Source organism: Lissotriton vulgaris, chromosome 2_1, assembly GCF_964263255.1.
Source record: "Lissotriton vulgaris chromosome 2_1, aLisVul1.2, whole genome shotgun sequence".
Classification (NCBI taxonomy): domain Eukaryota; kingdom Metazoa; phylum Chordata; class Amphibia; order Caudata; family Salamandridae; genus Lissotriton; species Lissotriton vulgaris.
In genome coordinates this window covers 309,415,939-309,442,875 of record NC_141687.1, presented here as the reverse complement: position 1 = coordinate 309,442,875, position 26,937 = coordinate 309,415,939, and the positions used below count along the sequence as shown (strand labels likewise).

The 26,937-nt window shown below is 49.8% G+C and overlaps 1 protein-coding gene across 1 annotated transcript in view; it reads right to left on the bottom strand.

Moving 5' to 3' along the window:
- The window catches only part of LOC147730243 (multidrug and toxin extrusion protein 1-like), a 574,971-nt gene that overhangs the window by 498,070 nt on the left and 49,964 nt on the right, over positions 1-26,937 (bottom strand). The window lies entirely within an intron of this gene.

Sequence of the window (26,937 nt, the reverse complement as noted above, 5' to 3'; positions counted from 1 at the left end):
GGTTGTGAATTGCGCATAATGTATTTCCATGTTTGCTGATGTCAGCCCCTCTCTGCAGCACTCCTAAGAGGCTGGACAGACCAGGCTCTGCTTGAGTGTATTTGAATAAACACATATTGGTTTGTATTCTCTACTGTCTGACCGACTCTTCATTTGGTATGGATGGCTGAGAGGTTAGGTGGTCGTCAGTGACACGGGTGACCATAAACGGGGCACTTCCTTCACAGTAATGGCATGAGAGTAGACTCTTGGTCAAGTGAATACCTACTCCCATTCTGCACCCATGTTCAGACTCAGTTGACGAGGTTATCTCCTGACTACCTTTTCTTCAGAAATACCAAACAGAGTGATAATAAAGTTGCTATTCCTCAAGAAAATTGACAAACAACAATGCTGACATTGTGGAAAAAGTTGTTATGCCTCTGGCTGGCTGTCTTAGGCTACTGACCTACATGCAAACAGGTTTGTTATTTGATGACATGTAGCAGGTGAAGCTTGTGGTACAGGTGTCGATGTACTCACATCAGATCACATCATGTTAAGCACCGTCAGGTGCAGCAGCAAGTACAAGCCAACAAGCCAACTTAACTCCCCCAAAACCCACACTGTGTACAGTTGGCTTATGTTACAGTCAGGGTCCTGGGCAGCTATCTGGAAGGACCGGACGGTGATCATCACAATGCTGGCTCTGGTGGGTGTCATGTCAGCATTGATGTCTCCGGGTTAGAGTTGATAGTCTTCTTTCCCACCCAAGGTCATGGCACCACACTCTTGACCCTCAAATAGCTTAGACATTAGAAGCATCATTTCTAGGTCACCAGCAATAGCAATAACATAGGCTGAACTGGCAGAATGGTGTCTGGGAAGTGTTTGTTTTAATGGCTGCTTTTTGGATGAGTTATCATCTGGCCTGTCCTCCTTGTGAACTTTTTTATAGTCTATTGCTTGGAGTACCTTTGGTTTGCTCCCTCCTGCCTGCTTGCCATTATTGAGTTGGGATGAGTTTGTCTTTCTCCCAGCTCTCTTTTCAGATATTTTATTTATAATTTTAGCTGTTTAGACAAGTGCAGGACAAGTAGTTCCCTCCCAATAGATGGTGAGTGCAACTTATAGTTGAATGAATGAATGAATGAAAGTGGATTTATAACAGCGCGAATTGCTGCCCTGAGGCGTCCAAGCGCTAGAGGAACCTGTTGGTTAGGATGAGTGAGGTTGCAGACCAAGAAAAAAGGAAGGAGAACTGAGTTTTATTGAAAAGAATTGAACAGGTGTTTTTAGTTGTTTGCGGAAGGAGGAGAGGTTAGGGTTGGATCTCAGGTGAGGAGGGAGGGAGTTCCAGATCTTGGCGGCATTGTAGGCAAATATCCTTCCACCCGACCTTGTCCTTTTGATTCTTGGGACTGTTGCCATAAAAGCCTGAAGTTTACACCTGAATCTGTGTAACAGATATATGACATCATTATTGTTCCCTAAATATCACGTGACATGAATAATGTGTAAAGAATATTGTGAATACAAAAACTTTGGGCAGTAGAGTATCATATTTAAGAATATCATTTTATTTGTATTTAATATCACTTTACAGAATATTGTTTCACTAAATATTGTTTACTTTAAGATAGTGGTGTACATATTTTCTTATTAAGTTATTATATATTAGCTATTATTTTTTATTTTAGGTGTTAGAATTATTATTTTATTTGACCCAAAAAAATGAATAGTGTATAATTGAACTTTTTTTCCAAAAACATTCTCATTAGATTTCCAATATAGTGCAATTTACAGTGATTAATTGCACAACACCTCACAAGAGATGCACCTAGATAGGATAACAATGTACAATGTAAATAATCCAAGATACCCCCGCCCCCAGGTACCTCAGGTAGCATACAGATGCACAGTATTTGACGTAACAGTAAACAGTAATGCAGTTGTGGTAGGGTTACATCGAATCTGAGGAATAGGCCATGCGAAGTCCGTAAGGCGCCATTGTCATGTTCATTCATAGGGCCACACACTTATAGACTGTTCAAGATGACAAGCGTATTAGTGCACCACCTCTTATGAATCTCCCAGTGACAAAACTGTTTGAGACTCATCTCCACGTAGATTAAAGAGAATATGCCTCCACTCAGCCAAATTATCCTCCAATCGTTCATCGGGTCTCACATGCTTCATTCGGACCTTTTCAGCCACTGCCAAAACTGACATGTCAAGCAGGCAGCCTTTATGTATGGGTGGTTGGGTATTCAACCATTTAATGGCTAACCGCCTTCTAGCCAGTACCAGACCCAATACCAGAAACGTACAGCTTCGTTGCATTTGTGCAGGAGAGGGGAGTAGGCCCAGCAGTACTGTCGGGGGGTAAGTTTGATGTCCCAACCAGTGGCAACCCACAACGTTTGTATCACCTCCCTCCAGAAGGGCTCTACAAGCGAACATTTCCACACCACATGATTGAAGTCTGCCTTGGACACTGAACACCGCGGGCATCTATCCGATTGGGCAGGGTAAATGACATGCAGGATGACATACAACTCGAGTACAAAGTTATATTGAATACGTTTAATACAAGTGTTTGAACTCACTGCATGTGTCTCTGTGTGGATCCACACCATTTTCGCGCTTTGAGTTCTTTCCCCAGCCCCTCCTCTCATCTGGAGTTTGCTCTCAGTGTGACCTCCATGGAGTCTTCTTAGAGAGCCTTGTATAGGTGTGTTGTGAGCTGCCAGCCACAGACCATATCCAATAACCTGTTCAGTATCTCGGAGGGGGTGAGTTCATCTGAGAAGCCGGGCCATATCTCCCGTGCTGTGGATAAGATTTTATTGTACTAGGAATTGGCAATGACCCAAAGGAATCCACTGCATCATCACTCGTAATAAATTTTCCACCTAGGTATAAGTCACCCAAGACATCACAACCACTCTCACTCCATTTTCAGATGGCCATGACGTTTGCAATATCCGCAAACGGTTTAAGTGTCCATAATTGTACTTTTTGAATTTAAATTAATAAACTATTTGCCAATTGTTGGTTTTTTTCATCAAAGTCATTTTTTTATTTGAATTTAAATGTTTCAATGGTGTTTAATTATGTAGATGTATTAACTCATTACTTTTTTTTTAATTTAGGTATAATTTTGGGGTTTTGTGGAAGCTTAATTAGTAATTCAAATATTAGTAGCAGGTTCCTGGGTCATTAGGGGAATGGGGTGGGTAGTTAAATCAATGGGAATATGTTTTTGTATTCTTCATCGTTTTGTTAATGTCGTTTATTTATTTATTTGGTTAATAAATATGTTCATTTATTAACTGAGTGTATTACAATCAAATTAATTAAGTATACTTTACTTTTTTCTTTTTTAAGATTTTAATTATGGGTGATTGGTTTGTAGGTGAATAGGGTGAAAAAAACATTCATAAGTTCAAGTTCAAGTTCGGGGATTTATATAGCGCACTACTCACCTAGAGGGTCTCAAGGCGCTTGGGGAAGGGGGTTCATTTTTTGTCGAATAGCCAGGTTTTAAGTTCTTTTCTGAAGGAGATGTGGTTTTGAGTAAGGCGGAGGTGAGTGGGGAGTGAGTTCCAGGTCTTGGCCGCCAGGAAGGAGAAGGATCTGCCCCCATGGTGGATTTTCAGATGCGCGGGACTGCGGCGAGGGCTTGATTGGACGATCTTAGTTGGCAGGTGGGTGTGTAGAAGGACAGTCGAGTGTTGAGGCATTCGGGTCCTAGATTGTAGAGGGCTTTGTGTGCGTGGGTGAGAAGACGGAAGGTAATTCTCTTGTTGACGGGAAGCCAGTGGAGGTCTTTTAGGTGTCCGGTGATGTGATCTTGGCGAGGGATGTCCAATATGAGTCTCGCTGATGCGTTTTGGATGCATTGGAGTTTTTTCTGTAATTTTGCTGTGATTCCAGCGTATAGTGTGTTACCATAATCCAGTCGACTCGTGACCAGTGCGTGGGTGACAGTCTTTCTTGTCTCGAGGGGGATCCAGCGGAAGATCTTTTTGAGAATACGAAGTACGTTGAAGCAGGAGGATGAGACTGCGTTGACTTGTCTGGACATCGAGAGAGAGGAGTCTAGGATGAAGCCGAGGTTACGTGCGTGGTCTGTGGGTGTGGGTGCTGTGCCCAGAGCGGAAGGCCACCAAGAGTCATCCCAGGCAGAGGGGGAAGATCCTAGGATGAGCACCTCCGTTTTGTCTGAGTTGAGTTTTAGGCGGCTATGTTTCATCCATTCGGCTACTTCTTTCATGACTTCGTGAAGATTGGTTTTGGCGGTGTTAGGGTCTTTGGTGAGGGAAAGGATTAACTGGGTGTCGTCGGCATAAGACATGATGTTAAGGTTGTGTTGGCGCGCGATGGATGCAAGTGGGCTCATGTAAACGTTGAAGAGGGTGGGACTGAGTGATGATCCTTGTGGTACACCACAGATGACTTCAGTGGTCTCTGAGTTGAATGGGGGAAGTCAGACTCTTTGAGTTCTCCCGGCGAGGAATGAGATGATCCAGTCCAAGGCTTTTCCTTGTATGTCGATGTTGCTGAGGCGTTGTATAAGGGTGCTGTGGCAGACTGTGTCAAAAGCGGCAGAGAGGTCGAGTAGAATGAGGGCCGCTGTTTCTCCTTTATCCAGTAGTGTTCGGATGTCGTCTTTCGCTGCAATGAGGGCGGTTTCGGTGCTGTGTTTTGCTCGAAATCCGGATTGAGAGGGATCGAGGGAGTTGTTGGATTCAAGGAAGGCGGCGAGCTGGCTGTTGACGGCTTTCTCAATGACTGGGAAAGGGAGGAGGGATATGGGTCGGTAGTTTTTAAGTTCAGAGGGGTCTGCTGTGGGTTTCTTCAAGAGGGCGCTGAGTTCAGCGTGTTTCCAGCTTTCTGGGAAGGTGGCAGAGTTGAACGAGCAGTTGATGACATCACGGAGATGGGGTACGATGATGGAGTCGGCTTTGTTGAAGATGTGGTGGGGGCAGGGGTCGGTTGGCGAGCCAGAGTGGGTTGAGTTCATTAGGCGGATGGTGTCTTCAGTGGTGAATGGGTTCAAGGCGCTGAGGTTGTTAGTTGGCGGTGTAAGATCTGAGGGGGGTGGGGAGGGTTGTTCGCTGGGAGTGTTCTCGAAGCTGTTGTGAATGTCGGCAATTTTGTTGTAGAAGAAGGAGGATAACGCATCGCAGAGGTCTTGGGAGGGAGTGATGTCGTTAGATGCTGCGGTGGGGTTGGTGAGTTCTTTGAAGATGTTGAAAAGTTCCTTGCTGTTGTGGGCGTTGTTGTCGAGACGATCCTTAAATGCTGATTTCTTGGTGGATCGAATCAGTTGGTGGTGTTTGCGGGTGGCTGCCTTGAGGGTGGCCATGTTGTCGGTGGATGGGTTTTTTCTCCATGTTTTCTCTATGGTGCGGCATAGCTTCTTGGATTTTTTAAGGTCATCATTGAACCAGGGAGCCTTTTTGCTGCCTCATTTGATCTGGTGCTTTTTCAGGGGTGCTAATTCGTCAGCACTGTGGGTGATCCATTGCTTGAGTTTGGTGGCCGCTTGGTTTGGGTTCAATGAGAGGGTGGGAGGGTTTTGGTTGAGTGATGTGAGGAGTTGCTCGGAGGTGATTTTGTTCCAGTTTCTCCGAGGAATAGGTTGTGGGCGGTTGTGGGTCAAGGTGGTTTTGTAGCTGAAGTGAACACGGCTGTGGTCCGTTTAATGGAGAGCTGTGGTGCGATCGAAGGAAATGTGCTTGCTGGAGGTGAAGATAGGGTCGAGCGTGTGTCCGGCTACATGGGTGGGGGTGTCAACAAGTTGTTTGAGTCTGAGATTGGCCAGGTTGTCCAGAAGGGAGTTGGTGTTGCTGTCGTGTTTGTTTTCAAGGTGGAAGTTGAGGTCTCCTAAAAGAATGTAGTTCTCGGAGGCGAGGGCATGTGGGCTGACGAAGTCAGTGATGTCATCGCTGAAATGAGTGCGGGTTCCTGGAGGCCTGTAGATGAGGGTGCCTCTAAGTGTGGTCCTAGGGTCGGTGTGGATCTGGAAGTGGAGATGTTCGGCGGTTGCAAGATTATCGTCGGAGCTGGTCGTGATTTTGATGGTGTTCCTATGGATGATGGCGATGCCTCCTCCTGTTTGATTGGTGCGGTCTTTTCGGATTATCTTGTAGGCGTCCGGTATGGCTATGGCGATGTCGGGTGCTGATGATGTGTTCATCCATGTTTCTGTAAGGAAGGCGATGTCCGGTGACGCAGTGTCGAGTAGGTCCCAGAGTTCAGTTGCGTGTCTGTGGACCGAGCGGGTGTTCAGCAGGGTGCACTTCAGGTGGTTAGAGTCGGAGCTGTGTTTGGAGGAAGTGGATTTGGCGTGGGTCCTGAAGCAGGTGAACTTGCAGGAGTGGCAGGCGAATGGGCCGTGGGTACGTCCTGGAGTGGCTTCTCAGCATTGTGGTGTGCGTCCGGGGTTGAGGGCGAGGAGAGTTGCGGCATCATATGTGAATCTAGTGGCCTGGGTACGGCGGGGGCCAGGGGGTCTGGCGCTGGGCGCGGTCCAGGCACGGACGGGCGTAGACGGGCTTACCTTTGGCGCACCTTCGGCACGTATCGGGCGCATCCGCTGCCCGCAAATGCATCTGTCATATGTGGATAGTGGAGGGGGAGGGACGAGGTGGGGTCAGCTGGGAGGCGGGAGCGGGGTGGAGAGAGGGGCTGTGAGGCAGAACAACAAAATGGTGGCAGCAGGAAGCGAGGACAAAAACAACACAAGCAGGGCTATACTAATGTACACAATGCTAGCTTAGCAGTCAGCGCTACGAGCGATTTGATTCCAGATCGCAATATGCAGAGTGGGCAGCCTGGAGCAGTGAAGCGCTACGATCTTAGCCGAGTACAGTCACCAAATTTAAATTACAAGCAGAGTCAGCGCTGTGAGCAATTTAATCACAGTATGCAGAGTGGGCAGCCTGGAGCAGTGAAGCGCTACGATCTTAGCCGAGTACAGTCACCAAATTTAAATTACAAGCAGAGTCAGCGCTGTGAGCAATTTAATCACAGTATGCAGAGTGGGCAGCCTGGAGCAGTGAAGCGCTACGATCTAAGCCGAGTACAGTCACCAATTTAGAGCACAAGCAGAGTCACCTCTACGATACCAATGCCAGGGGAGCGACCGCTTCTGAGCCAGCCAGAAATATTTGAAAGTATTATTGTTTTCTTAGATATTGTTTTATTTAAGTATCAATTTCATGTTAATATATTTTATTGTGTTTTCTTTATTTCATATTTTTTTGGGTATGATGGAGCGAAGTTGTTTGTATTGAAAGTTATGCATTATTTCTATGTGTTTGACTTTTATTTCCTTATCTAGCTTTTTATTTTTTAACTTTTAAACTATTTCCATTTTAGTTTTTAAATATATATATATTTTTACTGTTTTGTATTTATTTCTGTAAATAAATAATAATTATGGGTTGGCTTGATGTAAATGGACTGGTGCTCTATACTTTTCCAACTGTTGGATTTGGAATTGTAAATCTCACTCCTCTATAGTCCAACACCTGCCCTATTGTTGCTTACGAAGTGCAACAATTTGTCTACTGTAAATGTAGACCCTTCAAAGTCCAACACTTCCTTACTGTTGCTTAAACTAGAGTGGGAACAGTATTACCCCTCCAAAGTCAAACACTTTCCTTACAGCTGTTTAGACTGAAGTGGAAATAGTAAATCTAGATCCTTCAAAGTCCAAAACTGTCCCTACTTTTTCTTAGACTGGAGTAAAAATAGAAAATGTAAACCCTCCGAGTCCAACACCTTCCCTTCTTTTGCTTATACTTGAATGGAAATAGTGAATCTAAGCCCTCAGAATTCCAACACCTTCCCAACTGTTATTTAGAATGGAGTAGGAACAGTATATATAACTCCTCCAAAGTCAATAGCTTCTCTACATTTGGTAAGACTGGAGGGGGAAAAGAAACCTTTTACCTATGTGAAGTCATATCCTTCTGTATTGAGTAGGACTGGAAAATGTAATTTGGGGAATCTTAATTTAATATCTTTGTTTATAGTGTACTTAAATAAATTGGGCTGAGTCCACAAAGAGCCTCCACACTCATGATGGAGGCCCCACAGTCATAGGAGAGTCTCCACACGTGGGCTGAATATCGGCAATGAAAATTCTTATTGCGGAGAATCCAAAACTCCTCCACAACAGTCAGACCTCCTCAACGGTTTATAATCTTGAAAAATTGTTCACTATTTATATTTTAACAAAATATATTTTATTTTATAATTATGGTTTAGAATACTTCTATTTATTTAAGTAACTGTTCTTTTTGATATTATGTTATGTTAAGGGGAAATATGAAATGGCAACTGGGCTATAGAGTTGGGCGAGCCAACAAATTTACAGCAAGAGCTGAGCCAGAGCCAAGCCAAGTGTCTGGCTCGAATATCGGACCCGTGCACGAGCCGAACGCCTGGAAATCAAAATGCTACCTTAATGCACTTATTAAAACTAAAAATGCACTAATGGTTTACGTTCAACAACTAAGAAGCAAGACAATGGCCATGTAAACTTTCTATGTGGCCCAGATTATTAAAGAGCAACATTATAGTCTAATAAATTAATTGAGCACAATAGGTTTTTGTGCACATGGTATTCTGAACACACATACTTGAAAGTAATTTCATACATGATAATGAAGAAAAGGAGTTTTGGTGAAATACAATATTTGCCTAAGAACACGCAATGTAAGAGGGTAAGCTGCGATTTATCTATGTTTTCTGGTTTTGCTTTGTACAAATCCACCAGGAAATGAGTATCTATCTGTCTTTGCTTATGTTAAGGCTTTGTTTTTACTCTGTGCATTTGTCTGCAGTTTTTACATCATGTAAACTCGAGCCCAAGGCAGTGAAGCACATTACATGAGCACCAGGTACACAAAGTCACATTCATTGCTTTTAGGCATGAGTTATGTGCCCAGAATGACAGGATGTTAAGCTGACACCAAGACTCAAACCTGGTTACCCAGTTCTTAAGTCGACAGGACTGGTGTATTACCACATCCTGCTGAAAGGAGGCAGCTAGAAGCCACATGAAAGCTCAGCTCGTTATGGGCTCAAGGTTCCAATAGGACCTTGATATGAGCCAGAGCCAGGCTTCAGGCTCAATACTGGGTCAAGCTTTCAGTGGCTCACCCACCTCTGCTGCGCTAGCCGGCTTGATTCTTAACCATCCCACTCCCGGGTGTAACCTCACCATGCAGGTAGGAGATTCTACCATGAGGGCAAACAAAAGTGGGAAGAGTGGGCATCCCTAACTGGTTTCTCTTCCTATCCGTAATTCAGTGGACATCTTTCAGTTCACCCTTACCATTGCAATATGGTTTCTGTACAGCACCACCACCCATTTTCTAAATTGAGGGCCAAAGCCAAATTTCAGCAGCTTCTGCTTGAGAAAAGGAAAATGATCAGCATCAAACTGTTGTCCAGTGTCTAGGGAGAGGAAAACAGGGGGCACCGACGGCCCTTAATTGTTGTCAGTCAATTATGCATGTGTCTCAGGTTGAGGTGAGTTCACCTGACTGGCATAAATCCTGACTGGTTGCGGTGCATAACAGGTGTAATAATCTGCAGGAGCCACATGGCCAAAAGAATAGCCAGTAGCTTTGTCTCAATATTAGGCAATGATATCTGACGATAAGAGTCGCACCGGTCTCTGGGTTTCCCTAATTTGGGGAGTACCATAATGGTAGCCTTCTGAAGATCTGGGGGGTGTTCCCCCACTTCCCGAACTTCTCAGATGAAGTTCAACAGGTGGGGTCGCAGCAGGTTTGCATAGCGCTTGTAAAACTTGGCAGGACTGCTGTTGGGCCCGGGAGTTTTCCCTGGCTTCAGTTTGGCTATGGTGGCCTGTAACTCAATCAGCGTTAGATAATCCTCCAACAGCTTCCCACTCAAGCATCAGAATAGGAACCAAGGCTAAGTATTGCACTGTGGTGTCTGAGTCATGGCGCGGTCTGGCCCTATAGAACTGTTCATAATAATGAGCAAACTCATCCACAATTAAGGCGTCAGTTTTGCTGTTGACCCCTACTTGATAATATGATGCCCCCAGCGAGCTTCCTGTTCCCATCAACTCAGTCACGCCAGGAGTCTTCCGGCCTTGTCCCCTGTTTTGCATAAATGGTGCAGTGTGCCCATTATCTACTATCTGGCCCCTTCTTGCAGCAGCGGCTCCTCCGCTAAGGCGGATGAGTGTCATCCCAATGATTTAAGGCAGAGTAAAGGTAAAATAAAATGGTGATATCCTCATTTTATTTTTAGTATTGCAGTTTAGTCAAGTTAGGTTAGGGCTGACGGGCTAGCTTCCTGTGACATAGAAGGAGGAGGAGTGGTTGCTGCACCTTAGGTGCACATGACGGTCTTAGGCCTACCAAACTCTCATGCGCACTTTGTATGTTTTCCACCAGCTGTATTGTACAGCATGGTGGGGAACATACACAGGCTCCCAGTACCTCTCTGAGCGCAGAGCAATCACAACGCTGCTGTAAGGCAGTTGCAGGATTGGTCAGGGTAGTCTGGAAGCCTGGGTGCTTCCTGGTTCCTGCATCGGAGGAGAGGCAGCGGTGGCAACGGTGACCTGAAGGTAAGTTTTCTTACCCTGCCCCCCGCCACCGTTCTGTACCAGCCACCACTGCCTTCTTGTGCTAAATCCTACTCCTGCGTTTGCAGCGTTGCAATCTGTATAAGAACAAGGGGTTCAGACACCGATCCCGGTGACCCTTCCCATTGTAGTGTCTGGTTTATCAGCTCCTTGAGCTCAGCCGCTTCCTTTCTCTTTTTCTGTGCAATTAAATTCTGGGCCCTATCATAAGGCATGGTCTTAAACACCTTCCACAGCACAATCTTAGAAGCCACTGACCCTTCATTTTTGGTAAAGTATAGTTTAGTGTTTATCCATAGACTCCGTGCTACCTTCCGATTCCTACAGGCCCTCCTCCTCCTGAGTCATGGACTAATAAGGGCCAGTGGTCCGAAAAACCCCTTGCTTTATAGTCTGCTTTGGCTACCGCTTCTCCTTCTCCCATGGGCACAAAGACGTAATCAAACCTCAAATAGATCCAGTCGGCTCACTAGAAGTAAGAGTAATTCTTGTCAAAAGGATGCAAACTTCACCATAGGTCAATCAGGCCCTCTCTATCAGCGAACTGCACCAGTGTCGTTGCCTGAAGGGGTGCTATCTGGGTCCCACAATGATTGAGGTCCATAGCCATGATGTTGTTATGGAGTCAGGTGGATGAAAAATAGCTGCTTACAATTCAACACAGGCAAAACAAGTACTCATCATGGACCCACACCCCGACGCCTGGAATGACACCTGGTGGCCCCCGCCCTCGGGAAGACGCCCTCCCCCACTGACTACGCACGCAACCTCAGAATCATCCTGGACTCCGATCTCAAAATGGGCCACCATATCAACGCTGTCTCATTCTCCTGCTTCCACACCCTCCAACTACATAGAAAGACCTTCAATTCGTTCTCGCTTAAACACAGGAAAACCATCACCCACGTCCTCATCAGCAGCAGATTCGACTACGGCAACGCTCTCTATGCCGAAGTCAACAAGAACCTTACACATAAACTCCAGAATGTCCAGAACGTCCAGAATGCCTCCGCCAGACTAGCCCTCAACCTACCATGGCACTGCCACAACACCTGGGTACACTTCATTGGCTCCCCATCGAGGCAATAATCACCTTCAGGCTTCCATACACGCCCACAAAGCCCTGTACAACACCGGACCCACCTACTTGAACCACCGCCTCTCGTTCCATACACCTCAAAGATCCCTCCGATCAGCTCAGCTCTCCCACACTAATGTGCTCTGCATCAAGAGTACCAGAACAGCGAGGCGTGGCCTGCAGCCAAAGAAGATGGCTGCACATTAGAGAGCTGCACTAGCAGAAACATCAATTACACCCATCATCCGGCACCATCCGAGCATCGAGCGGCACCTACCGCCTGCGGACACTGCGGGGAGACTGCGGACGGCTTTTTGACCCTGCCAAGATATGTATTGTGGTATTCCCAGGCTGCTGATCCGGGACCCGGGCTGTGAGTCGGGCAGGAAGAAAATGGCGCCCACCGCCGCTGAGACCTGTCATTAAACCTTCGGACATCATCTGAGCATCCGAGCGGCACCTACGGCTCGCGGACACTCTGGGGACGGCTTCCTGGCCCTGCCAGGCGGCACGCGGCAATTCCCCCAGACTTCTGATCCAGAGCCCAGGCTGTGAGTTGGGCCGTGATAAAATGGCACCCACCGCTTCCGGGTGCTGTCATTGAAGCTCTCTGACTGAAGGGGACCTGGTGAGGCCGCTGGTGGGCGGCGGTGGCGGGCGCTGTGTGCATCGCGTGGGACTTACCCTGTTGGGCGCTCCGCCCTGCCTGGTAGTGCGGCCCTGATGGCGGCAGGCCAAAAACCGCAGTTGCCAGCCGGGCGGCCTGTCCCGATCTGTGAGGTGGGAGACATCGAAGCCATAGAGAAGCATTGTGAAGGGTTGGGCCGGGAGCGCCGCGGCTGGACCCAGGTGAAGAATTTGGCGGCAGCGGTCTGCCGTGCCTGTGGAGAGAACAGCTGCACCCAAGAGAGCGAAGGTCAGTGTGAGGCCTGGTGGGCCTGGGGACGGACATGCCTGAGGAGCACGGGGAGCAGCAATGCGGCCTAGGTAGGGGCCGTGGAGTAGGGGGCAGGCCTAACTCAGAACTGTAGACTGCCGCAGTGCGGTCCATGGTGTTAGGAGGGTCTGTCAAGGCCTGAATGTAGCTGAGCTGGCGGTGTGATTTGGACCGTGCGGACAGGCTAGCATTATTTGACCCCCTGCGGGTGAAGAGGTGGAGGCCGCCGCAACAGGGTGGCGCAAGAGCGCCCACGGGTCCCTAAGTGTGGCGGCTGGAGAGATTGCGACATGTTAGGAAAGGCACTGGCTCGCATTCCATTTGGCATTTGGCGGCTGATCCCTGGGACGAAGGGAGGCCTTACTGCTGAACATAAGAGTTTCCCCCTGGCATCTCTGGAGGGAGCCAGCGCAGCGAGGTGAAGAACGACGGGCCTGACCCTTCATTAAAGGACATTATGTTGAGTATTATGAGATGCGGGCGCCATAAAGGAGATGCCGGGCACCATGGACCCAAGCTTGACTCTGTGACTGAAGAAGTCAATTTGCTATGCGCAGAGTTGGGGAAGATGTCGGATAAGGTTGCGGAGGCTGAAAGTGGCATCAGCAGTTTGCAGTCTAAAACAAAGAGGCTCGAGGAGCATGTAGCCACGCTCACGAAGAACTAAGCTGACATGGCCACCCACCTGGAGGATCAGGAAGGCCGGGCGCTGCGCTATAATATCCGTATTGTGGGCGTGCCGGAGGGCATGGAGGGCCCATCCATGGACTGGTCTGTGGAGGATCCTATACTCAAGCACCTCAAGCCAAAACGCCTATCCAACTGTTTCTCAGTGGAAAGAGCTCACTGTGCGCTGGGGGAAAGGCCCGAGCCTGGGGTCCCTCCGTGCACCATTATCACCTGTATCCTGAACTATAGAGACCGGGATGCCCTCCTGCAGGCATCAAGGGTGTTTTTTCCCCCACATTTTACGCTTAATGTACAGCGCCAGCGCGATCATTTGAAGGGGTCAAGAGAGCCCAGGGAGCAAGGTATAAAGTACATGATGCTATACCCTGCACGTCTCAAGATCCTGGACGGTGAAAAAGCATTCTTCTTTGACTCACCGATGGAGGCAAGCAACTGGATGGAGGGCTGGCGTACTGTGGGCCGCCAAAACGGGTTGCAACGCTGCCCACACAGTCGTGCTGGTCAGGGGACCCAGATCAGCGTCAGCCAATCTCGAGAGCCCCAACAGATGGAGCAGGCATCGATCAAGTGACTGTCTTGGTAATGTGGACACGGGGCAAGGTGGTTAAGGGAAGTGAGAGAGACGGTGTGCCTCCTGGGTCTTGGTTTATTGCAGGTGGGCGATGAGAGACTCCGGGGCTGTGAACTCTTTACCAGCTGGAAGGTTTGGGCCCACATTCCGGATGCAGGTTTATGTTCCCTCATTCGGTTGGTATGGGGTTGACAGGGCTACAGGCACTCTGCGTGTTCAAGTGGTGGGTGGTAGGGGGCCCACTTAGCAGGGAGGGGTGCGTGGGTTAGGGGCAGGTTGTTGTGGGAAGGTTTATGTTTGGCTCTTGGCATCTCAAACTCAAATGTACGTAGATTTGCTTACAGCAACAAGCAGTGGCATGTGGGAGCTCCGAAACATTCTAGGTTGTTGTACTTCAATGGCTGACCAGTCACTGTTAAGGGTCTGGTCGTGGAACGTTAATGGCTTGGGCAATAAAATAAAGCGTACGTTGGTCCTGCAGCATGTGAAACGCCAAGCCCCGGACATAGTTCTCCTACAGGATACTCATCTACGAGGCAATACTTTCAGGGCACTGGACCGGTTTGGCTACAAGATGGTGGCCCATTCGGGTTCACGTCTGGTTCCAGGGGGGGGGGGATTCTCGTCCACAAAGCTCTTCCATTGATTGTTACAGGCAAGTGGGAGGAGGACTCTGGTTGTTTGGTGGCGGTTGCGGCCAAATGGGAGGGTCGCACGCTAGTGTTTAGCTCCTCCTATATTCCACCCGGATTGCATGCCCCGACATATATAAAGCTTGGGTCCCACCTGGCAATCTTCCGTGGGGTACTCTGGTCCTGAACCTGGGTAAGAATCAAACTTTGGAGGGTATCTGCTACAGAGAAAATCGACACGGATCGCGGCTTAAAGCAAGGGTACGTATTAGCTCCAATGCTTTTTAATTTATACACTGCAGATATGGGTCAAGCCTTGATTGGAGCCACATAAGCAACACCTAGGATTGGGCACACTAAAATCCAACTAATGCAATACGCCGATGGCCTGGTACTGCTAGACCATACTAAAATAGGCCTACAAAAAGCACTTATGGCCCTGGCAACCTACAATGCCAAAAACAAGCTGGTTGCCAACCCATCCAAATCAAACACAATAATTTTTGGGCAATACCCTAAGAAAAAAATTGCAAAATGGAGGCTAGGTCAGCTGAATCTGGATTGCACACAACACTACAACTACTTGGGGGTTTGGTTCAGCGAAACATTTTGCCCAGGAGTCCATCTCCATAAAATGCGTATGAAAGGGAAAAGTATCATTTACGCCCTCTGCAAGCTATATGCCACTCTACATAGCCCCACACCAACGGCTATTCAAAGAGTCTTGAGGGTGAAATTAATACCATCACTTAATTACGCACAACAGGCATTCCCAGGGAAACTAGAGAGAGACTTAGAAAAAATCCACTGCTCAGCCTATAAAAAGTTATTTCACCTACCCACATGCACCAGGAATAATCTAGTGCCATTAGAATTTAACCTGAACCAACAAAAGCTGAAAGAGATGGCCTCCCTGAGCAAATACTTCTATCTTACCATGACGGTACCAGAGAACACAATGAAGTCTACCATAAAAAGTATTTTTCTGGAATCCAGCAATCCCTGGTTAGCCAGCCTTTCCGCAGCCAAAGACGTTTTGAAACTTGCAATAGAGAACTGGGACCCCAAGATAATCAAGTATTCTGCTATCAAAAGTACAATAAAAAAACAAGTTTGCCTTTCCGGTGAGAAGCAGGGTGGAATTTAAAGCACTCTGCACGTGTCACCGGATCATCAATGGCAGGGCACCTCTCCCCCTACAAGATCTCTTGACACAATACAAGCCTTCGCGTTCCCTTAGATCATCTGGCACAGGACGCCTGTCCATTCCTAAGGTGTCCAAAGCAAGGATGGGCGGTAGGTCCTTCAGGTATCTGGCGGCATCTAGCTGGAATAAACTCCCTGTGGCGTTACGCCTGGAATCCTCAGAGACCATTTTTAGAGCTAAGCTAAAAACATTTCTTTACGCCCAGTAGTGGTTCCACCTTAGCACCTCTTCTGCTAGCGCTCGCATCACAGCGCGGGGACACGCCGTCTGGCGTCACCATGCGCTCTACAAAACCCCCTATTATTATTATTATTATTTGCTCTTGCACCTCAGACACGGAATCATAGGAATCAAGAGGCTTTTATGAGTCCCAAAGCCTCCCACATACAGAGTACAACCTCAAACTTCATCTCACGCAGGCTGTGGGGAGACAAGCTCTACATGGGATCGTAGCGTTTAGATTACATCCTCTCCCCCTTAAAGAATGATACCCCTCCAGGTCAATAAAATTGGCGATCAGGGAGTTTCGGCTCTGCAATACAAACGTGAGTCCTTGGCCCATATCCTACTTTGCTGCCCGGCCTTGCACCTAGACCGCAGACTTAACCTTAGGCCCATCTTGATACAACGGGGGACTAAAACTGCAAAGTAGGCAGTCCATCAACTGTTCACAGTGGACACAGTGACGCATATGGCTATGTTTGGTAAATTTGTACAACAGACTTGTATGAAGCTGATGGACTCTCCCAGCTAAGTAATCAGGCAAGCACCTGCTCTGAGGCCATATACCATCTTTAGCTATCTGCTTAGCTTAATGGGAGCATGTACACCTGTTGGCCGAGTTTAAAAAAGCTTTCTTGGACTTAATGATCATTGAATTTTAGACCCTTAGATTTTATCACAATGTTTATTGTTTTAAATTGTTCAACTTTTAAAATGGAGTGTTCTTTTTCTACTTTGTTGTTTTGAGTAACCACACAAATAAAGTTATTCATTCATTCATTCATTCATACTCTGGTACTGGGAGGGAACACTAACGCGGCCATGGACGCGGACCTGGATCGCTCGGGGGAGACGCAGGTCAATAGGGGGGAAGCTGGCTTACGAAGCCTTACTACAGCAATGGGCCTCAGCGATATATGGCGCGTACATCACCCCACACACAGACACTACACTTTTTACTCTGCTCGGCATGGGTCCTTTTCCAGAATAGATCACATCTTGGCCAGGGTGGACCAATTAGGCGACTTCGTGGACTCCTGCATTATGGCCCAGAGAATCTCAGACCTCTCACCAGTGGGTGTCACTCTGAAAGGGGCGGTAACGGCAAGGGCAACCTTCCCGCGGATAGACCCATGGTGCCTCAAAGACTATTCTATAGTTGATAAGCTGCGAGAGGGCTCCAAACTGTACTTCGGTGAAAACCAGGGCTCGGGTGACTCCCAGTTAACCTTGTGGGAAGCATTTAAGGCCGTCTTGAGGGAGCAGTTCCAGGCGCTTATTGGCATGCAAAAGAAGGAGGAAACACTTCAGATTACGCAGTTGGAGCGGGAAGTAGAGGTGCTGGAACGGGGGGGGGAATGGGGCCCCATCGGCAGAGCACAGTCACGAGCTTGCCCTCAAACAACAAGAACTCCGCTCATTGGCGGAGGGTGAGGCGCGTGCCTATTCCCTTGCCTTGCAACATCGGATTTATAATGCCGGGGATAAAAGCATGAAGCTCTTAACATGGCTCAAGCATAGGGACCGGGACCGTTCCTGGGTCGTGGAAGTGAGAAACAAGTCGGGATCCTTGGTATCGGTGGGGGTCGACGTAGCGGAGGCCTTCGCGTCTTATTTTGAGAAGGTGTACACCCCGGTGTGCACTAGATCGTAATCTGATTGTGAGCAGTTCATAGAGGATTTCCCCCTCCCCATGCTGTCTCAAGAGCAGACTGATAGCCTAGAGGCGGACCTCACGGTCCTGGAACTGGGTGAAGCCTTTAACGCTCTTCAGGCCGGGAAAGCACAGGGACCCAGCGGGCTCCCACTTAAAATTTATAAGAGGCAGGCCAATGTTGTGACTGAACCCCTGAGGCGAATGTTCCTTGAAGCGAGACAAGTGGGGAGACTCCCGCCTGACCAACGTGAGCCCACGATTGTGGTCATCCAGAAGGCGGCTAAACCGGCAGACCAATGTTCATCTTATCGACCCATCTCACTCATCAGCATGGAAGCCAAGGTCTTGGCTAAAGCCTTGGCGACGTGTCTGCTCGCAGTCCTGCCTGATTTGATACATGTAGACCGGTCAGGATTCATGCCCCGCAGGAGTACGCAGCATAATTTATGATGGCTTTCTGGGGTGCTGTATATGACTAAGGATGTGGGCAACACCCAAACGGCATTGATGGCGCTGGACACCTCAATGGCCTTTGATAGCATTGAATGGCCGTACTTATACATGGTCCTGCAACGTTTGGGCTTTGGGCCGATCTTCTGTAGCTAGTGCGTCTGTCGTGTGAGAAGCCGGTGGCAAGGGTGAGGGGGAACGGAGTTATGTCTCGTGAGTTTTCCCTGCGGCGGGGTACAAGGCAGTGGTGCCCCTTTTTCTCTCTCCTCTGCACCCTGGCCCTAGAGATGTTAGCCCACTGAATTCGAAGAGACCAGTCTTTCTGGGGCCTGACTCTCATGAAAGAGTGGGAAGAGCGTATATCTTTATACGCTGACAATATTGTTCTGTACATGGCCAGACCCTACCACTCCATGGTGCAGGATTATTTGGTAGTTACTCCTGCTACCAGATTAATTGAGCCAATCCTTGATTTATCCACTCCCGGGGGCCACCCGCGGGTCCCTTCATAATGTCCAGCCTTGATAGCCACTGAGGAATTCAAGTACCTCGGTTATATGTCACAAGGGACAGGGCAGAGTTTTTTACCAAAAACCAAGAGCCTCACTTGGCGCGGCTAGCGTCAGATGTCGCTCACTAGCGGTCCTTGCCTCTCACCCTGATGGGACGGGCCACACTCTTCAAAATGTTAGCGTTGCAGCGCCTCCTACAGAATACGCCATATCCGGTCCCAGACTGGGTGTTCCAGCGCATATCCCAGGCTCTGCGAATGCTGCTCTGGGATGGGGGTAGCCCGAGGATCTTGCTGCGTAAACTCACGAGGGGGGTGTATGACAGAGGGCTGGCCCTACCGGACGTCCAGTTGTACTATTGGGCGCCTCAGCTACAGGTGATCAACGAATGGGTGTACGTGGCGGGGTCGGAACCGGCTTGTAGGGTGGATAGATACTCCATGCCGGGAGGCAATTGTGAACCTCTTTTATACTCGCGGAAGAATCAGAGGGACTTTCCTTTGCACACAGGAGTGGTACTGCAGTGCTGGAGAGAGGCCAATAAATTCCTGGGGTGGGCAAGCACTATAACAGGTAGGACCCTGCTCTGGTTTGGAGATCAGTTGATGGAGGTGAAGAGGCTAACCGGCTTCAGGGGCGGGAAGCTGATTGGGATTGAATACCTGGGTGATGTTTGGAAGGGGGGGCACCCCTAGGTCCTTCGGCTACCTCAAAAAAGAGTATCAAATGCACGACTCCCAACACTACCACTACTTGCGTCTAACACACGCCCTACGCACCCATATCCACATAGATACTTCAGTCCCTGAGTACTCGCCAATGGAGGACAGGCTGCTGCTTTACCCCATTTTAGAGAAGCCTACGGCCACTATCTATCGCAAACTTATAAACAATATGCCTAACACCCTGCTGTCTCTGTGGGCAAAATGGGAAGAAGATATCGGCAGCCTAGAAGATGATGATTGGCAGGATGCCCTGCAGAGCGCCAGCAAAATCGCGGTACAGATCCGGTTCCGTTTGGTTGAATTTAAAATCTTGCATGGGGTGTGTTACACGCAAACTCATTTGTTTCCGTGGGGTAGGAGCCAGTCTCACTTGTGTGCGAGGGGTTGCCAAGAGGAGGGATTGTCTGAACATGGTACCTTTCTGGACCAGGTTTTGCCCGCACTATGGAGACCGTAGTGGGGTCGCCAGTCCCAGTGGCTTCTATAATGATCAAAGGACCAAAAGACTGGTCAAGGCACGATTAGATCTGTCTGGCCTTGGCAGCCAAGTTGGCCAAAAGAAATATATAGCCAGGGGTTGGGGGGCACAGGAGGCCCCACAATGGACCCAGTGGCAGCGGGATTTAGAGTGGTTCCAGAGGGCGGAGGAAATGATCTACAAGGCCAGGGGGTGTATGAAGAAATGGAGAAGGATCTGGGGTCCCTGGTGGAAGTACTGAGTAATGGGAGGGGTGCAGGAAAGGAGTGACATTGGTTTTGGTATTCCGATATTGTATGCCCTTGAATGTTCAATGAATTGCTAATTTACTTCATGCTAATTGAACACTGCTATGTATTCTTTGAGTCATTGAGCAAAGTTAATAAAAAGATTTCCCCCCCCCAAAAAAGAGTATCAGAACAGGAGGTCGCTCCTTCACTTTCCTTGCGGCCAAGGCATGGAACACCCTCTTACGCCACCTCAGACAGCACCAACACTCTCCAAGTTCACATAGGACCTTAAGATCTGGCTCTCTGATGGGACGCCATGAACTTCCAAGATCTGCGCTTCCCCTTCCCTCCCACCAAGCGCCTTGAGACCCTTTCGGGTTGCGCTTAACAAACCTATGATTGATTAATCGCCAAAGTCCCCACCTACAAAATTTAATTTGAAGGTAGAAAGATATATGTTACTTTGGCCAAAGTTGGTGCTTGTAGTCGGGTAGGGTTATATATGCTCAAATGGGTAATCAGGGTTTGTCCCCGATGGCCCTGTACACCCACATATCATTGGGATCTATCCAGCTTTTAGTTACCCAAAAGGGGGGACTTTTCCTCACCAATATATCAACCCCTTGTGCCCCATTGGTGAATCCTGTGGGTCCCACTTCCCTTTTCCTAGGAATCTGCAGTAGACCACCTGTAGGTTTGTCTCTTCGCAGGGAACGATATCGGGCTGTAACCTTTTGATGTATTCCGCAGCAAAGCCTCGCTTGATTTCATTACCAAGACTTTTGCCATTCCAAATTAGTATCGTAAGAGGTGGATTGTCTAGCTGACTGGACTGAGCCATCCTATAAGATGTGGTAATTGTGTTTCTGAGAGTCTGTCTATGTATATGGCATTCAGACTGAAATTGTGTCCATGTACCTTCATAATCAATAACATAGGCAATTATAAAACACAATTTGCCCTACAACTGCAACTGTCCCAATTACCTCACACCCCAGTGTCTTCCCACAGTAACGAACCACATTACCGGATCAAAACCATGCATGAAGAGAGTATGAGAGATCTGTAGCCCGTCACCCTCCTTAACTCACAAACCCCAAATAGCGAGAATAACCAAATAATGACAAAAATTTGAAAGAAAGAAACACACTACCAGTTGTCTCTGAGAGTCTCCGGGGGGTGATGAAAATTAGGTTATTTCCTGCAACTCCGTTTTACATTGAATATCGCGATTCTCAACTTAAGTCTTAGGCTGAATATCGAGATTCAGCTGCCAGGTCCGTCCTGAAGTTCAAACCTTTCTCAGCGGAGACCCTGCCCAGACAGATGTGTTACAGGTTGGCAATTTCTATGTCCAGTGGGTGGGTCCCGTCAGAGTCTGACAGAAGGTCACTCTCTGAACTGTCCAGCGTTGCGTTCCTCTGCATTTGGTCGTGCTTTGTCTTTTTAGGTACCAGATTTAACTCACCCTTGGTGTCAGAGGAGCCTCAAGTCTTCATCCCTATCTCAGGGCTGGAAGTGGGGTCCCTGTGCACCATCTACTCTTCCTGGATCTTTGGGTCTTGTGCCTCATCCCTTCCACATATGAGGCACTCGGGCCCGCATGTGTCCCTCCATCCATCCTCTGAGGTGGGCGCTCCTCCAGCCAGGTCCTGGCCTCCTCAAGCGACTGAAAGAAGAGTGCCTTACTTTCATGCCAGAAATAACAACATGAATTGTACTTGGAGGGCCCATACCTTAATTTTGAGAATCAAAAGTGCGTTGGTGTCTCTGAACCTCGCGGGTGTTGTCTGGAAACCCCATCATTTTGGAGTTTTCATGACAGATCTCACCCATTTGGCGAACTTCTCTCAGTATCATATCCCTGTCCTCGAAATTCAAGAAACATGCAATCACAGTCCGTGCAGGTGTTCCCAGAGGGTTTTTGCACTTAGCGCCTTGTGGGCCCATTCTATGACAAAACACAGTGAAAATGTTTCTGGTGGGAGGGAGGGTCTCAGCCATTTGTCCAGAAAGGCACCCTTCGAGCCCCTCTCGAAAGCCCACCAAATGTAAAGTATTTTTACTTGCGTGGCTATCTGCATCCTCCACTCGCCAGACCATCTCTTTCAGTGTGGCGCTGAGCTCTGTCACTTCTTTTCGAAGCCCTTGTCATGTAAACTCCACCCGAGATTCTGTTCTCTGCTATTGTGACCCTCTCAAATACATTCCCCATGTCTCAGGGAGCTATCGGAAGGTTCTTCCCTGATCCTCCCTTCCAGGAGAATGGAATGCCATTAGAAGAGCTGCGTTGTCCGGCATACTCGGAGCGCTTGTCACCCCCTCCGGCTGATAGGTCAACACCTTCGTGTAGCAGTCCATTTTCCCCTTTTCTGGGGGTTTGGGGTCTTTGTCCTTAGCCATGCCTTAGGCACCATATACACCTAAAAGAGAGGGGAAGCAGGGTAAAATGGGTTCCTCCAGGCATGTGCCACCATCTCAAGGGCAGGTTTCTGCTCTGCCACTGCTTCAGTGTCCCATGTGAGATCACATACATGCTGATTTCTCCATCTGTGGCTCGTATGACTCCTAACCAGCTGTTCGCAAGCCCCACACCATCAGTATCTTTTTCACATTATCTTTAGCTGTGCTATTGGAAAGGAAACCCAACTGGGCACCCACTTTTCCCCAAGCCACTTATGGTTTTATCAATAGGCATGTTCATACACAGTTCACATTCTCTGCACTTTTGTGTGGTGTGGCATTCTGGGGACTCTTCGGTAGCTTCCCCAGGCCTTTATAGCCTTTAGGCTGCAGCTCAAGGTCATCGGGTGCAGGGGTATCCCAAGCAATGTTAATAGACCGCTGCTAAGCCTCTTTTTGAGGCTCCATTGTTAGAGCTGGTACGGATAGAAGCATGCGGTCTCCAAGGATCCTGCCAAACTGCCCTGTTTGCCTCTTATTTTGCATGATTGGGGGAACAGCCCCTGTTGTCAGTGCATCTAGACATGCCCTTGTCCTGTGTTGCAAAAACAATTGATGGACAGAATGCAGAACAATGTCATACATTCAACCCGGTACAGAGATCTGGGCCTAAATCTATTGTTTTTTTGCTCACCATGCCATTCCAGTTTGGACCCAGCCATATGCAAATCAGTCTTTACCCTGAGCCCAATGGGAACAGTCCAGCCCGAACTGCCTGACCACGTCCTCCCTGGACTGGACTGGAAACAAGTATGCCTAGTTCCCTTGCTCACTGTGCCACTGGATTCAAGCTAGCCTGACTGAAGAAGGGTGACATACCCTGAAACCGGTCCCAGGATGCTTGCGAGCGACCGTTGACCCTGTCACCAGGTAGGTCGCACCCCTAGCCACCGCGTGGGTCCCTCGTGCTGTGTGCTGCGCTCTGCCCGCTAGTTTTCTGTGCCTGTGAGTTCGTCGTTTACCCCGCTGTGAGTTTGCCATTTTTACCCCTCTGTTTTGTTCATTAGGTTCCCCTCGTTCCCCTTTTGCCTTCTGTTACCCATTTGTGTTTCGTTTTAATTGTCTATTGTTTTTTGGTTTTTCCCCTCGCTCCTGCTTGCCTCTGTGCCCTCCCGCCTCGCCCTCGTATTCCCGCCGCTGCTTCCTGTGGCCCCGCCCCCGCCGCTCCCATTCGCCACCCCGCTCCCGCCTCCCAGCTGCTCCTCCCTCCCTCAGCCCCTCATATGGAGGCCGCACGGTGGTAGAGGGAGCGACCGTTGACCCTGTCACCAGGTAGGTCGCCCACCTAGCCACCGCATGGTCCTCCTCGTGCTGTGTGCTGCACTCTGCCCGCTGGTTTCCTGTGCCTGTGAGTTCGCCGTTTACCCCGCTGTGCTTTTCTTCGTGTTTACCCCTCTGTTTTTTTCATTAGGTTCCCCTCGTTCCCCTTTTGCCTTCTGTTACCCATTTGTGTTTCGTTTTAATTGTCTATTGTTTTTTGGTTTTTCCCCTCGCTCCTGCTTGCCTCTGTGCCTTCCTGCCTCGCCCTCGTATTCCCGCCGCTGCTCCCTGTGGCCCCGCCCCCGCCGCTCCCATTCGCCACCCCGCTCCCGCCTCCCAGCTGCTCCTCCCTCCCTCAGCTCCTCATATGGAGGCCACACGGTGTACGTGCAGCGGGGTGCCAATTGTGCGCCGAAGGCGTGCCAAAGGCAAGCCTGTCTGCGCCCGTCCGTGCCTGGCCCACGCCCAGTGCCAGAACCCCTGGTCCACGCCGTTGCCAGCGCACCCGTCGAACGTACGACGCCGCAACCCTCCACTCACTCAATGCCGGCCGGAACCCCGCCTGCTGCCGAGCCACCCCAAGACGCACCCACGGACCCTTCACCTGCCAAGACTGCCGATTTACCTGCCTCCGAACTTGCACCGCACCCGCCAAGCCAAGCCCCAGCAACAACCACCTCAAGTGCAACCTGTTTAACACCCGCTCCATTCACAGGCACGCCGTCGAACTCTGGAACTTCCTCGAATCAACATCACCAGACGTCGCCTTCCTCACAGAAACCTGGATGAACGCCTCCTCGGCCCCCGACATCGCCATAGCCCTCCCCGATGGCTACAAGATCAGCCGGAGAGACCGCATCAACCAAACCGGTGGAGGCATCGCCATCGTCCACAAGAAGACCATCAGCATCACGACCAACTCCGACGACACCCTTACCGCCGCCGAACACCTTCACTTCCAGATACACACCGACCCCAAGGACCACCCTCAGAGGCACCCTCATCTACAGACCCCCGGGACCGCGCACACAATTCAGCGAAGCCATCGCAGACTTAGTCAGTCCACACGCCCTCACCTCCACAAACTACATCCTCCTAGGAGACCTCAACTTTCACCTGGAGAACAACAAGGACCGCAACACCGCCACCCTTCTGGACAGCCTCGCTAACCTCGGACTCAAGCAACTGGTAAACACTCGCACACACTACGCCGGCCACACGCTTGACCCCGTCTTCTCCTCCAGCAAGCACATCTCCTTCAGCCACTCCACCGGACTACACTGGACAGACCACAGCTGCGTCCACTTCACCTTCAGGAGAACCACAACCCACCACCACCCGCAACAGATTCCCCGCAGAAGCTGGAGCAGGATCACCGCCTACCAGCTCACCACCTCCCTCAGCCAGAACCCACCCACCAACACAACAGACCCCGACGAAGCAGCCCGCAACCTCACACAGTGGCTCACCGAATGCGCTGACGAACTCGCACCACTGAAGAACCCTCCCAACAGACCCGGCAGCAAGAAAGCCTCGTGGTTTACCAACGACCTCAAAAACTCCAAGAAAACCTGCCGCACCCTCGAGAAAGCCTGCCGCCACGACCAGACAGCAGAACGCATGACCGCCCTCAAGAACGCCACCCGCACACACCACCAGCTGATTCGCACCACCAAGAAGACAGCATTCAAAGAATGACTGGACAACAACACCCACAACAGCAAGGAGCTTTTCAGCATCGTCAAAGAGCTCTCCAACCCCAGCGCCTGCAACACCGACACCACCCCCTCGCAAGACCTCTACGACTCTCTCGCCTCGTTCTACCACCGCAAGATCGCCGACATACACAACAGCTTTGGCGCACCAACCACGCACCCAACCACCGAACCAGCGCCCCCCACTACCACCCTCCGCACCTGGACCCCTGTCAGCACCGAAGACACCACCCGCATGATGAACACCATCCACTCCGGCTCCCCTACGGACCCCTGCCCACACCACATCTTCAACAAAGCCGACGCCGTCATTGCACCCCAACTCCGGAACATCCTCAACAACTCCTTCGCATCCGCCACCTTCCCGGAGAGCTGGAAACATGCCGAGCTGAGCGCCCTCCTGAAGAAACCCACCGCGGACCCCACGGACCTCAAGAACTTCCGTCCCATCTCGCTCCTCCCCTTTCCAGCCAAAGTTTATCGAGAAGACCGTCACCAGACAACTCTCTGCCTTCCTCGAAACCAACAGCTCCCTCGACCGCTCACAGTCCGGCTTCCGAGCAAACCACAGCACCGAGACTACCCTCATCGCAGCCACCAATGAATCAGGTCCCTGGGGAAACGGCTGCCCTCATCCTCCTGGCACTCTCAGCAGCCTTCGACACCGTATGCCACCGCACCCTAATACAACGCCTCAGCAACACCGGAAACCAAGGAGCGGCCCTGGAGTGGATCATCTCGTTCCTCGCCGGAAGAACCCAGAGAGTCCGCCTCCCCTCGTTCCGATCCCCGGCCACTGAATTCATCTGCGGCGTTCCGCAAGGATCCTCACTCACCCCCACCCTCTTCAACATCTACATGAGCCCTCTCGCAGCCATCGCCTGCCAACACAACCTCAACATCATCTCTTACGCCGACGACACCCAGCTGATCCTCTCCTTCACCAACAACCCCACCACCGCCAAAGCCAACCTCCAGGAAGGAATGAGATACGTCGCACAATGGATGAAGATCAGCCGTCTCAAACTGAACTCAGACAAGACGGAAGTCCTCATCCTCGGACCTTCTCCCTCTGCCTGGGATGACTCCTGGTGGCCCCCTGCCCTGGGCAGCGCACCCAAACCAACGGACCACGCATGCAACCTGGGCTTCATCCTGGACTCCTCCCTCACTTTGACCAAGCAAGTGAACGCCGTCTCATCTTCCTGTTTAAACACCCTGCGCATGCTCCGAAAGATCTTCCGATGGATCCCCACCAATACCAGGAAGACGGTCACCCAGGCCCTCGTCACCAGCCGTCTGGACTACGAGAACACCCTCTACGCTGAAACCACAGCCAAACTCCAGAAAAGACTCCAGCACATTCAGAACGCCTCAGTACAACTCATCCTGGACATCCCTCGCCGCAGCCACATCTCTGCCCACCTGAAAGACCTTCATTGGATCCCCGTCAACAAGAGGATCACGTTCAGACTCCTCA